Here is a 12,680-nt window from a genome sequence, read left to right as displayed (position 1 = left end):
ACCTACTAAATAACATGGTAAGTTACTACAAGTTTTTACAAAAACTTCAAGTTCACGATGTAGTGAAATTTGCTTGATTTTGACACTCGGTAAGTGTTGAATGAGTTGTTGATGTTTGGTGATGATTTAAATGAAAATAAACACATGTTTTGAAAACATGGGAAACCTCCATTTTTAGGGGAAACTATGTCAAAATTTTTATAAATTTTGACACTTAGAAAAATATAAGTTTTTGAGAGACTTATTCCCTAAAAATGTATGTAAAAATATTTACCAAGGTTTCCCTAATTTTTGTGTTAAGAAATGATGATTTTTTAAAGATTAAAATTGATATTAAGTATGTATATTTTTGAGAAAAATATATATATTTATTGATCACCAAATTTTGTGCTAAGTGTATGTAGTATGTATTACATGTAATAGTGTATTAGGACTTGAAAATACACTAAATACTCCTAAGGAGTGAAAATACAAAAATACACATACAACATGCTTAGACAAATACAAGAAAATATATTACTTGATAGATTATGTAACTTGGACAAAGTTATGAACATGAAGTGAAGTATTGGACAAAATACATAATTCGGGTGAAAAATACAAGATACTTATATTTATTTTTGAGAAAATAATATAAGTAAGATACATAGTTAAACATATAAATTATTTTTAACACAAGAACACATATACAAAAGATAGTAACTTGTACTTGTGCGATACAAGTCTAGTGACTAACGTTAATAAAACACGTATAGGTCACAACGCTAAATAAGCAAATATGGTGAAGTTTACGGCGCAAGAAACGCAAAGTTGTGAGTTCATGCTCCCCCTTTTCTTTTAATTGTTTTCAGTTTTATAACTTCGGGGGTGAAATACATGTTACAAATGGTATGATGGATACAAGAATTGAGGAATGATACGAGAAATCGTGTCACGAATAGGGTACCATAAGCACCATTAATCGTGTACATACTAAGACCGCAGAACAAAAGGTTAGATCTAATGGGTTTTTGGGCAGCCACACTCTTGGTGAAAACTAGTACCAAGTAGTGCTTTTGTGTCTCAGTCGTGAATCGACAACTAGAAAAATGCCTATGGTTTGGATGCTTCCTATGTCGTGTCACATGTTAATGGCCTTGCAACGCATTAACAACCTAGATACATACGGAAATACTTGATTTATACAAGATACATACCATGTTTTTCATACAAAGTATACAAACGTTCAATACAAGAACTGCATGAATTCACACCAACATTATGTTGACGTTTTTTTCCAAAAACTCACATGTATTTCAGGTAACTAAAGTGGATGTGTGCACGGTCTTACTCTTACTCGTGGATGTTGCTTATGTTTACTTTTGAATAAAGTTGTAACCTTTTCAGACAATTTGCTGTTTCGTGATGTAAACACTTAAACTATGATTTCAGTTATGTAATGTTTGGCATTTGAAGTTATTTTTAGGAGCATGTAGTATGTTTACCAATCGTATGCAATGAAAACCTTTCACGATCACACCTCGTGCTTCCGCCTTAGAATGGGGTGTGACATTTATGACATTTATTAAAGTAGCTAATGAGCCATAAATTAACTAACATATTCACTAAGAATAAGCTGTTGATCTCATTTATTACCATGATTCAGCATTAGATACAAACACTATAGATCTCATTTATTACCATTACCATGATCCCACATTAAATACCAACATTCTTCATCTTATTTATTAACATCATTAAATACAAACAATGATCTGTACATTACTGCACATGTAAACAACAACTTACTCCAAGTCTTGAATATCGAAATTGATCTTCTTAGTCTCCTTTGGAGGTCGATCAAAGATTTCAAGATCTCCACAACAAACCACAGATCCAGCAACATCTATATGATCACATTATACAACAGTATAAGTAAAACTCTCTAATATTCTAAAAGGAAGACATGATTACAAAAATATACACTACCAACACTCAAAGAGTTTAACGCCTCTCCTTGAAGAATATCTTCATAAGCTCTAAAGTTGAAACCATACTCAACACCTTGCCAATCTCTCACAGGAGTAACAGTTGTGCATCTATAATAGTTGATTTTATAAGGCTGTACTACTATGTTATATAAATCTTTATTCTCACCAACACCAAATTTTGACAGAATCACAACAACATCTTCTTGAAGCTGTCCATCAAAAACAGGTATCAAATGACTCTTAATACCTGCTTGAATCTTAGCATCCTGAAGAACATTTAAAGAAAGTATCTTCTTAGCATACACCACTACATTCTCTGATAAAACGGAAAAGCAAAGATACAAATTACCTTTTCATCAATGAAGATGAGATCCATTTTGTAACCTTGATTCCATTTTCGAATAATTCTCGCTTTCATGTTCCACATATCTTTCCCAGGATTCAAATCATTAACAAAACTAAGATTGTTACTGTCAACTGATATTGACATGCTTCTAATTCGGAATTCGGATTGTGATCAAATTTGAAATTTCAAAATCAGAGAAGACGAAAGTATGATGAAATATGAAGAGGGAAATGAGAAGAAAAGCCTTATATAAGAAGGATGATTGACAGGAGTTTCTGAGTGACATGCATTAATTGCAAATTACTTATTCCCATGCAGTTTTAAATTTGAATTTGCCGGTAATTAGCCTTAAACATCTGCTAATCTAAAAGCATTACGGAGCATAACAACAACTGCTGCTAGATATTAAAGTAAAGTCACATATAAATGAGCAGATGTTTACTTGGCAGAGGTTTGAGTGAATTTTAAATGATTTTATATATTAGGCTTTATGATGCAGTAATGACATAAGAAAAGCATTGTTGGACAGCCTCTCTGGCTGACACATCAGCTTTTCTTATGTCATTGGGATTTCTCCTTTTATAGAAAGTATAGATAGATTATAGATATAGATATAGAGGGTAAGGTTATTTTAAAAAAGGTTAAAAATGTGAGAAGTGTGAGAAATATTATGGAGGTGACATGTGTCCTAATTCTAAATTAATTCAAAAGGGTAAAAAAGTAATTTTATTATTGATTTAATTGATTGATAATCTTCCATAACCACCACCCTTATTTATAGGAACATGATTGTTTTAAAGATATCTATAAAAACACTACGAATAACATTGCAACCATCATTCAGCACATATATAACATAATTCAACAATTATATAACACCATTCAATAAGTATATAACACCATTCAATAAGTATATAACACAATTTTAAAGACCTCTATAAAAACACTACGAATAACACTGCAACCACCATTCAGCAGATATATAACACCATTCAATAAGTATATAACACCATTCAATAAGTATATAACACCATTCAATAAGTATATAACACTATTAAATACACTACAAAACACCATTCAACAGTTCATAACACTATAATAAGTACATAACACTACAAAACAATATAAAACACTACAAAACAATATAAAACACTACAAATCACTATAAAACACTATGAACAGTATATAACACCATATTACCCTATTATAACTCTGTATAACACTACAACCCGTTCGTTCCACTACCGGCACCACCATTGCCGCCCACCGTCATGGGAAGGTGGCCGGCGCCGCTTCTCTACAGTCTCTCTTCTCTTTCTCTCGCTCGAACCCAACCACCCGACACCACCTTGCCGGATAACTTTCTCTCACTCAAAACCAACCACCCGACACCCACCTGAGAGAGACGAACCCGATGTGTTGGTCGATTTCGGAGATCCCTGGTGCGACGATGTTGGAGAAGAAGATGATACGAAGATGTAATGATTCTGGAGAAGAAGATGATGTCTGGAGAAGAAGATCGAGATCTGGATCTTTATTATTTTTGACTGATTCGCAAAATGGTAGGGATTTGATTTACAGTTTCCTATTTTCAAATGGATAAAAAGACTCTATTACCCCTATAATTTTCGAATTAGTCCAAAATAATATAACACAATTTACAATTTGGTCCCTATTGATGTCAACCATTAGATCAAATATCTAATGGTTTAGATTCTTTCTTACTATTATCACAAAAAACCTCTTTTTTTACAGGAATTTAAATTGTAAATAGTTAATATTATACAAATCATTATATTAACGATAATATATTTTAGTAATTTTTTAGCAATACAAATAGCGAATAATTATTATAACATTAATTATGTGATAAAACAAGAGAGAAATAGAGAGAAACTGATTCAATCATACCATTCATCTGACATATACATCATATATATAAACTAGTACAATAGAATCCCTAAAAACCTAAAGCCCATAAACATTGGGTTGGGCCATAAAATGATTGCATTCATAACACTCCCCCTCAAACATTTTATATTATACACTATCAACATTATACATTGGAAGATATTGGCTCGGTTCTTCAGGACTGATATTAACTGACACTTCAGGATCAGTTATACAGCCTCATTAAAACCTTACTAAGAAAACCCAGTGGGACAAAACTTAGTTAAGGAAAAAGAGTACATGTATATTACTCCCCCTCAATTTTACATATAGCTCTTAGTGTGTGGAATTCATTCTTCAGTAATAATCGCTTGACTTGATCTTTGGTGTAGTCTTCTTTGCTTAGGCTTCTTTTGATTCAAGTTGCAATGCCTTTAAATAGTGCAACTCAACTTCTTCTGATTCAGCTTGCACTGTCTTCAAAGAAAAAAGAAAAATTCCTTTTATTGACTCTAGTCTTCACCTGTCTTAAATATGTTGAAATCATTGACTTCCATTAGTAACATATTTAGATTGAGATTGAGCTTTGTGGGGGTCTAATAAATATCCTTCATTATCATAATCCAATAGTTGTGACTCCATATTTTCTCATGAAAAATATCATGTCTCGAATCCCATATCATTTAATACGCTTTGTAATTATGCCTCGTTAAAAACCTTGCTAGGAAAAACCCAATGAAACAAAACCGTAGCTAAGGGAAAAAGAGTGCATTGCGCATTATACATAATTAACAACATGCTCCAGGATGATGTTAAGTCGGTACTTCAGTGTCTATAAGATAAACTGATGCTATATGTTGCTTCATCAAAAACCTTACTAAGAAAATCTAATAGAAAAACTTAGTAAAGGGAAAAAAGAGTGCAACATATTAAATTGGAACTGTAATCTTGCCAATACATCTATCATGAACGCAATATCAGGTGTCATCTTGTTTACAAGATACACCATTGTTCTGCTCGCAATTAAGTATGATACTTCTGGACCAATTATTTATCCATCTCTTCTTAAGGACAATAAAATCCTTTCCATATGTCAAGCAATTTGACAACCATTAGCATACTCAACAAATGAATTTTATCCATATAACATCTTATGGATGTAGTTTGATGGATGAGCAAAAATAGTACATATATATTCGAACTGTGATATACTAGAACTGTGGGTCGAGAATAACTACACTGTATAAAGATCATTTCAGAATTTTCACTTTATAGTTTGAAGTTCCTTTCGATAGTGTTCACGACATCACCGTAAACTCCAATTACACTGAACACTAAGAGTGAAATCTTGATAATATATATAGCTCATTTTCTCAAACTTGTACCCCCTCTTTTCAAAGTATCAACCAAGTCAATTATACCACATAGGACCAGTCCCTTTAAGATTTATATAACGCATATGGGGTTATTGTTAAATAATGATTTGATCATTTCTAAACCTTCAGGGATTTTATGCAGATGTCATTTGTAATTGTCTCGTACATGTATACAGTGACGACATCCATAAGTTTTATTTGAAGTCATTTTGAGATTGCGAAGCCTATTAAACATGTAAAGATTATCGCATCTACTACAGGGGTATATGTTTCCACATAATCAACTACTAGGATTTGGGAAAAAATCTTTATGTTAAAAATCATGCCTTACATCGCAAAACTCATTCTTTACGTTTCTTTTTATTTAAAGACACCCACTTATAACCTACTGGTTTGACGTCTATGGGTGTTCGAACTACTAGTTCAAAAACATTTAGTTTATCGAGCGAATTTAATTGGCATTTAAGTCATCTAGCCATTTTGGCTATTTATGTGCGTACACTCTTGCACAGTTTCCATATACGTAATCTTTTTCGTTGATTTCATCTATTGCTATAGCATATTCAAATATATCATTTTACACGTGTTTCATTACGGTTCCATATTATATTTTTTTTTGTACATAAATCGTTGAGATCTCATACTTGTTTGGTAACCGAGTCCCTTCTGGAACTCCATTATCCTATAGTAGAATTTCACTATCTCCTCTAGGATTTTAACAATAACCTCTTTTAAGGTTTTCTTATGCAACCCTTTCTTGGGTTTTGTATACAACCACTTATGGGGTATTGTATTCTACCACTTCTGGGGTATCCTATGCAACCTCTTTTGGTTACACCAACTGTGTTACTCTGCTCTTTTTATATTTGTGGGTTTAGTCTTTTTGAACCGATTTACCTCCTACATTTTCTTGATACGGTAATCATTTTGTGATTACTTTATTTCGAGCAGGTGAATTTAGTGCTGATATACGTGAATTTTTCCAATCTATTTGTGTTTATGAATGCATCTGGTATCTTATTTGCTATTATTTGAAAAGTCATGCCCTTTTGGACTTCAAATTAACATTGACCACTTCTGGGGTCGAGATTTAATATGATGCATTCTCTGGGGTCGAGATTTAAGACTGGAAATATTGGTTTGTTAAATGGATAGTCAGTATAGATGTTGTAAACATGTCCATTTTGGTACTTACATATATCGCATAACCAAAATAACTTTTGGTTCTCTTCTAGAGACCAATTGTTGTGGGGAGTATTTATGATTAGCAGTTGGTTTTGAATGGACTAGATGGTCGGTAAATATGAAAATTTATCTCGACTATATATTTCATATTGTTCCCAACAATGGTCTCTACAATTGTTTGTCAAAGTTCAACATTAAACAATGTCAAAGATCAATGTTTTATACTATTGGGCAAAATCCCTTTTCAACCATATACACTTAAAAGCCTGCTAAAATATGGATGCATCACTTAAGACCAATGAATATTTACATGGTCCACATATAAGTGGGATAGTTAGTAGGAATTTCTTTTTGGATGGCTGAAAGATTGATTCGCTAAGAAAATTCATTGCATACATAAGAAGTGTTTTGGTAGCAAGGCTGTTAGATTACTTAGTAGTGCTAGTTAGCACTTTTGGCATATCGTGATACTATGTTGATGACCTATTTAGTCATGTCATGTGGTAAACGTATAATTTTTCTAGTAACTTCTGGTTACTCACCATATTTGATTTAATGAAATATTGTGGATATAATGTATCATTCTAGTAACTTCTAATATAGTCTTCTGGCCATATTTGCTATATGATATACTAGCCTAAGATCCCGCGAGTTTCGCGGGTGGCTTAACACAAATATATAATATCTAATGACATTTAGATGAACTTTGTAATGAAAAAACTTTTCAATACACACGTATAAACATTATACTTATACTGAACTAAAAAAATTTAAAATATTACGGTACATGAACATCACAAATCAGTAAAAACTTCTTTGTAAACTACATTTGTCCTCTTTATCTTCATCGTTAGCGCCTTTGCACAAACCACAAAAAAGATGCCCAGCAAGACGTTTTTAAGTTGGGCCGATATGTGCTTGATTTCCATTAGTGGCCCAACCTTTGTTTGAGCTTTCTCCATTAAACAGAGCCTGACCGAAGCTTTTAGACATTTTATCCTTCTCCACCCACTACAAAGCCAATAAGTAGTTATATAAGCGGGCACACACCTCTGATTAAACCACTCGTAAACCAAGCTCAACATCACCAGGCCCAAACGACGAAGGTGGGCCCTGCTCTTCACAATAAGAACCCTGTATTGGGCCTTCGCTTGAAAATTAAACCACTTTTGGAAATCCCAAACCCGGGTTCTTTTTGTAGGACAATCAGGCCAGGTTTGGGCCTTCAGTAAACGCAAGAAACTGTGCCCCCAGCTGATTATGTGGGCTCTGGTCATCATCAGCAACTATTGCTTAAAACCCATCCCATAGTGGGCCTTCCACAGCGTAGAACCCGCCACACCGGAACTGAAGTAATTGAGTCCAGACTGATGGCCATTCCAGAATAAGAGCACAGGCCAAGCGAAGACATAATGCAGACCATATAAAATAAAATGATAAGTTACAAAAGATGTACATAAAATGAATTTACTATATGTGTTTTAATCGCTATCCATAATATATAACCCACATAAACATTACAAAAAAAATGGCCATCATGTCAATTTCTAAGTTTAAAAAACAACCTAAACCCACATAAACATTACAAAAAATGGCCATCATGTCAGTTTCTAAGTTTAAAAAATAACCTAAACCGATCACCATCCATATTGTAACTTCTAAAGTCTTGTTGAACTATAATCATAGTTTTATACCTATGGGAATTTATTTCTTTCTTTGCTCACAAGTAGCTTAAACTTTCAAAAAAATTTTACAAAAAGCCTCAAAGTTAAAACAAAAATATTGACTTAAGGCACCACATCAGTAGGGATCGCTAATTTTGTAACCCGACTGTCACACCCCGACCACGTAAAACAACAAAACATGGCGGAAACGTCAGGGAGTGTTGTAACAGAATCATTGTTTCACAACCATGGATTAAACAAATTTCGTTTTATTGAATTGAATGTATTACAATGTCTTAACAATAAAGAAACATAACAAAAATTAACTAGTCTTGCATCTTTTAATGTCACTAAGGCCTCGTCCAATCCTATGTGAGCATGCATCAATATCATCATCAAATATCATCATCTATTGTACCTGAAACACATGTGAAAGTACATCAGCATAAAAATGCCGGCGAGTACATAGGTTTTCTGAAAATAGGATTCATGACTTGGGTTTAAGAAAATGTTTAACCTAAAACTTGTCAAGAATCCAGTTTAAGTGTTTGCTTTTATAAAACGTTTGAAAATCGATGATATATATGTATAGTTAAAAAGAATGATGTAAGGTTAAGCGAATAACCAAGTAAAAATGAGTTTGTATAAAACAAACTGTTTTGTAAAACAATGTCTTGTGAAAAAATATGTTATTTATGTAAAAATGTATAAGTCCACATTGAATGATTTAAATAACGCTACGACATGTAATATAATACAAGCACTTATATATAGGAAGTACCAGCGGCGTATCCACCATGCTTGTATCACATTACACACGTCTCGTTACTCAAATCACTTACCCACATAAACCACCAATGTAAATTGCTCATGTCTAAACCGTTGTCAAATGTCAATCAAGTAATATGTAAACAAAATGTCATGTATGGCAAGTGAAATATGTAATAACCACACCATAGGTAAGAATGCACAAACAATGTACTAAGTATGCGACGGATGGACATACATAGCATGATACCAAGTATAAGATGTCTTGTAAAACGATGTACTAAGTATGATAAACATACATAGCATGAAAATGTCATGTAAAACGATGTACTAAGTATGATAAACATACATAGCATGAAAATGTCATGTAAAACGATGTACTAAGTATGATAAACATACATAGCATGAAAATGTCATGTAAAACGATGTACTAAGTATGATAAACATACATAGCATGAAAATGTCATGTAAAACGATGTACTAAGTATGATAAACATACATAGCATGAAAATGTCATGTAAAACGATGTACTAAGTATGCACACAATGGACATACATAGCAAAAACATAATGAAATCATGTACTATAAGTGTACTAAGAACATAGCAAGCATATGAGGTGAAAACAAGAAAGCACGAAAGTAACAAGTAGGCACATGTGTTTCACCCCAAAATGTTTGGAAAACAGTAAAAGAGGGGTCTATGTACTCACTTGAGGGTGCTTAGAAGTCTTGAACAACAACCAAGCAAAGCTAGAGGGATCACGGAAATCAAACGACACCTATATAGGTATCTACATTAATAAACGGACCTATCGGAGGATCGGGTAGTACGAGGGTTCGTAAACCAAATAAGTATGGGAACTTATGTAATATGGTTTAACAAAGCCTACGTACTAAAACGAAACCTATCCTAAGTGCTTTTGACCCATTACGACCCGTTTAGGTAGCTTACGCTACTTTAACGCGTCGCACGCGTAAAACGCGTTCGGAAAGCCTAACTAGTCCTATGACAAGTATTATATGCCTTAACATGTCTAATATTGTTGCTAAATCAGTTTAGATGTCAAAATTTAAGTTACATATGCTTAAAATGAATTTATGCGTAAAAAGGGCATTTTGGTAATTTACCTAAGGCATATAAACTACCTATCATACCACTACTTAAACGACGTGACCATAAGGTTTAACCTCGGAAGGTTATTCCCTATACAACTATGGTCACCTAAAGTGGTTGGTCGGATCCTAATGAACGACCAAATGGGTCGGGTTCGAAAGTATAAGCGATTGATTAGATCGCTTACCTTTACGACCCTAAACAAGCACAATTCTAAAAGCGACGAGCAAAACATGCTAGAACATGTTTAGTAAAGTTAGAAAACAGGTTTCGTATCAAAACAAACGGTTTTGATACCCTAGAGTAGTTTGGTTACAAAATACGCGAGGAAACGCATTTTGGCCGAAACTACGACTCGTCACTGAGCCTAGATAACGTGGTAATCAGTGGGTATAGTCACTAGGGACTATAACCATCGTGATTACGCTCACGTTATGAAGTTCAAACGAACTTCACGTTGACCACAAACTGGTCAATGCAGAAAGTCAAACGCAGTTTGACTTTAACGCTAAAACGAATGAAAAACGCGAAAGAGTACTTACAGAAGGTCCCCGCAAGCTCTTGATCCGATTTACTCTCAGGTATGAAGCATAAACTTCAACTTAGAGAGCCAAAATCAGATCAAGTGTGAGTTGGAGGAATGAATGAGGGTGGGTATTTATAGGAATTCAAGAGCCGTTAAGATCGTTTCTCGAAGATTGAGCTTCGATCTAAGCCGTACAAGTGGGCACATGGTATTTGGATACCATGGGCACTTAAAAACCATCAAAAATAGCCCATAGATTGATGAAAAACCATTAGCAAAGGTGTGGAACAGCTGGAACAAGCTGGAAACCAATTCTGCTGATCAGGGACATGCTTACGGACCGTAAGCAAAGGTCCATACGGACCGTAAGGACCTTGCAGGTCAGCAACTTTCAAAATTGGCACTTTTGGTCCCTGCAGCCCCAAAACTTGGTATTTGATGCATTTTTGACACGTTTAAGCCCCGTTAACCCCATTTCAAAGCTCTAAAATGAAGTTAAAGTATAGGGAACTTAAAATGTGCTCAAAAATATCTTGGATGTCGGTTCGTTTGGTCGTACGGTTGCGTTGTTCGGTTAATTACGACGGAATGCGCATAAACGCGAAAAACGATCCAAATTGCGCGACGAATGGATTTTTGACAAGCCAAACACTAAAACATAATATTTTAATGATTAGATAAATGTTTGGAAGTCCGGAAGTATTCAGAATGTAAAATATGCGCGAAAATGCAAACTTATGCACTTTTTGACGCTTTTAGTCCCTGAATGAGTATAAAGTTTATTTTTGCGCACCAAACACCTCAAAGCCTATTTCTAAGCTATGTAGAGGATACTTAGGGCATATTTAACTTATGATCAAGTTCCGAAAGGTCTGTTACAGTACATATTGACATACTTTCGCAGTTTGTCGAATTTAGTCCCTGTAAGCGAATAAACTTGATTTCGGCATACCAAACCATCCAAAACTTATTTCTAAGTTATGTAAGGGTTATTTAAGGTATGTTAAGCCTATTTCACTATTCCAAAGTGTTTGTTGCATTGAACTGGTTATATTTACGCATCAGATCGCGTATAACCTTCCAGAAAGCGATTTAAGGCCCGAAATCGAACAAGAATCAATATGTGCATACGATACACATATTTATACAAGATCCCAAGTATGAAATACAATATTTCATCGGCTTGGTATTTGTTTGAGGGTCGCGGTGACACAGGTGTCACAGTCTCCCCTACTTTAGGAAATTTCGTCCCGAAATTTATTCGTAGGAGTCTATTTGTGACTTTGCCAAATACCCATCAGCGATATGCAAAGCAATATCCTGTCATTTCCTTAACGGTCATTCTTCAGAAATGAAAATGAACAGACGAAGTCATTTTCCTCAACGAGTATTCTTCGGAAATGGAAATGACGGAATAAGCAAACGGATGTTCATTTCCTTCACGGACAAATCTTCAGAACGAAAAATGAACTAACGGAGTCATTTTCAACGGTTGCTTCATCAGAGTTGGAAATGAAAGATTACACAACGGATATTCATTTCCTCAATGGGCAAATCTTCGGAAATGAAATGAACTAACGGAGTCATTTTCAACGGTTACTTCCTCAGAGTTGGAAATGAAGGATTACACAACGGATATTCATTTCCTCAACGGGTAAATCTTCGAAAATGAAATGAACTAACGGAGTCATTTTCAATGGTTACTTCCTCAGAGTTGGAAATGAAGGATTACACAACGGATATTCATTTCCTCAACGGGTAAATCTTCGTAAATGAAATGAACTAACGGAGTCATTTTCAACGGTTACTTCCTCAGAGTTGGAAATGAAGGATTACACAAC

Source organism: Helianthus annuus, chromosome 12, assembly GCF_002127325.2.
Source record: "Helianthus annuus cultivar XRQ/B chromosome 12, HanXRQr2.0-SUNRISE, whole genome shotgun sequence".
Classification (NCBI taxonomy): domain Eukaryota; kingdom Viridiplantae; phylum Streptophyta; class Magnoliopsida; order Asterales; family Asteraceae; genus Helianthus; species Helianthus annuus.
Note: the sequence above shows the minus strand (reverse complement) of the source record.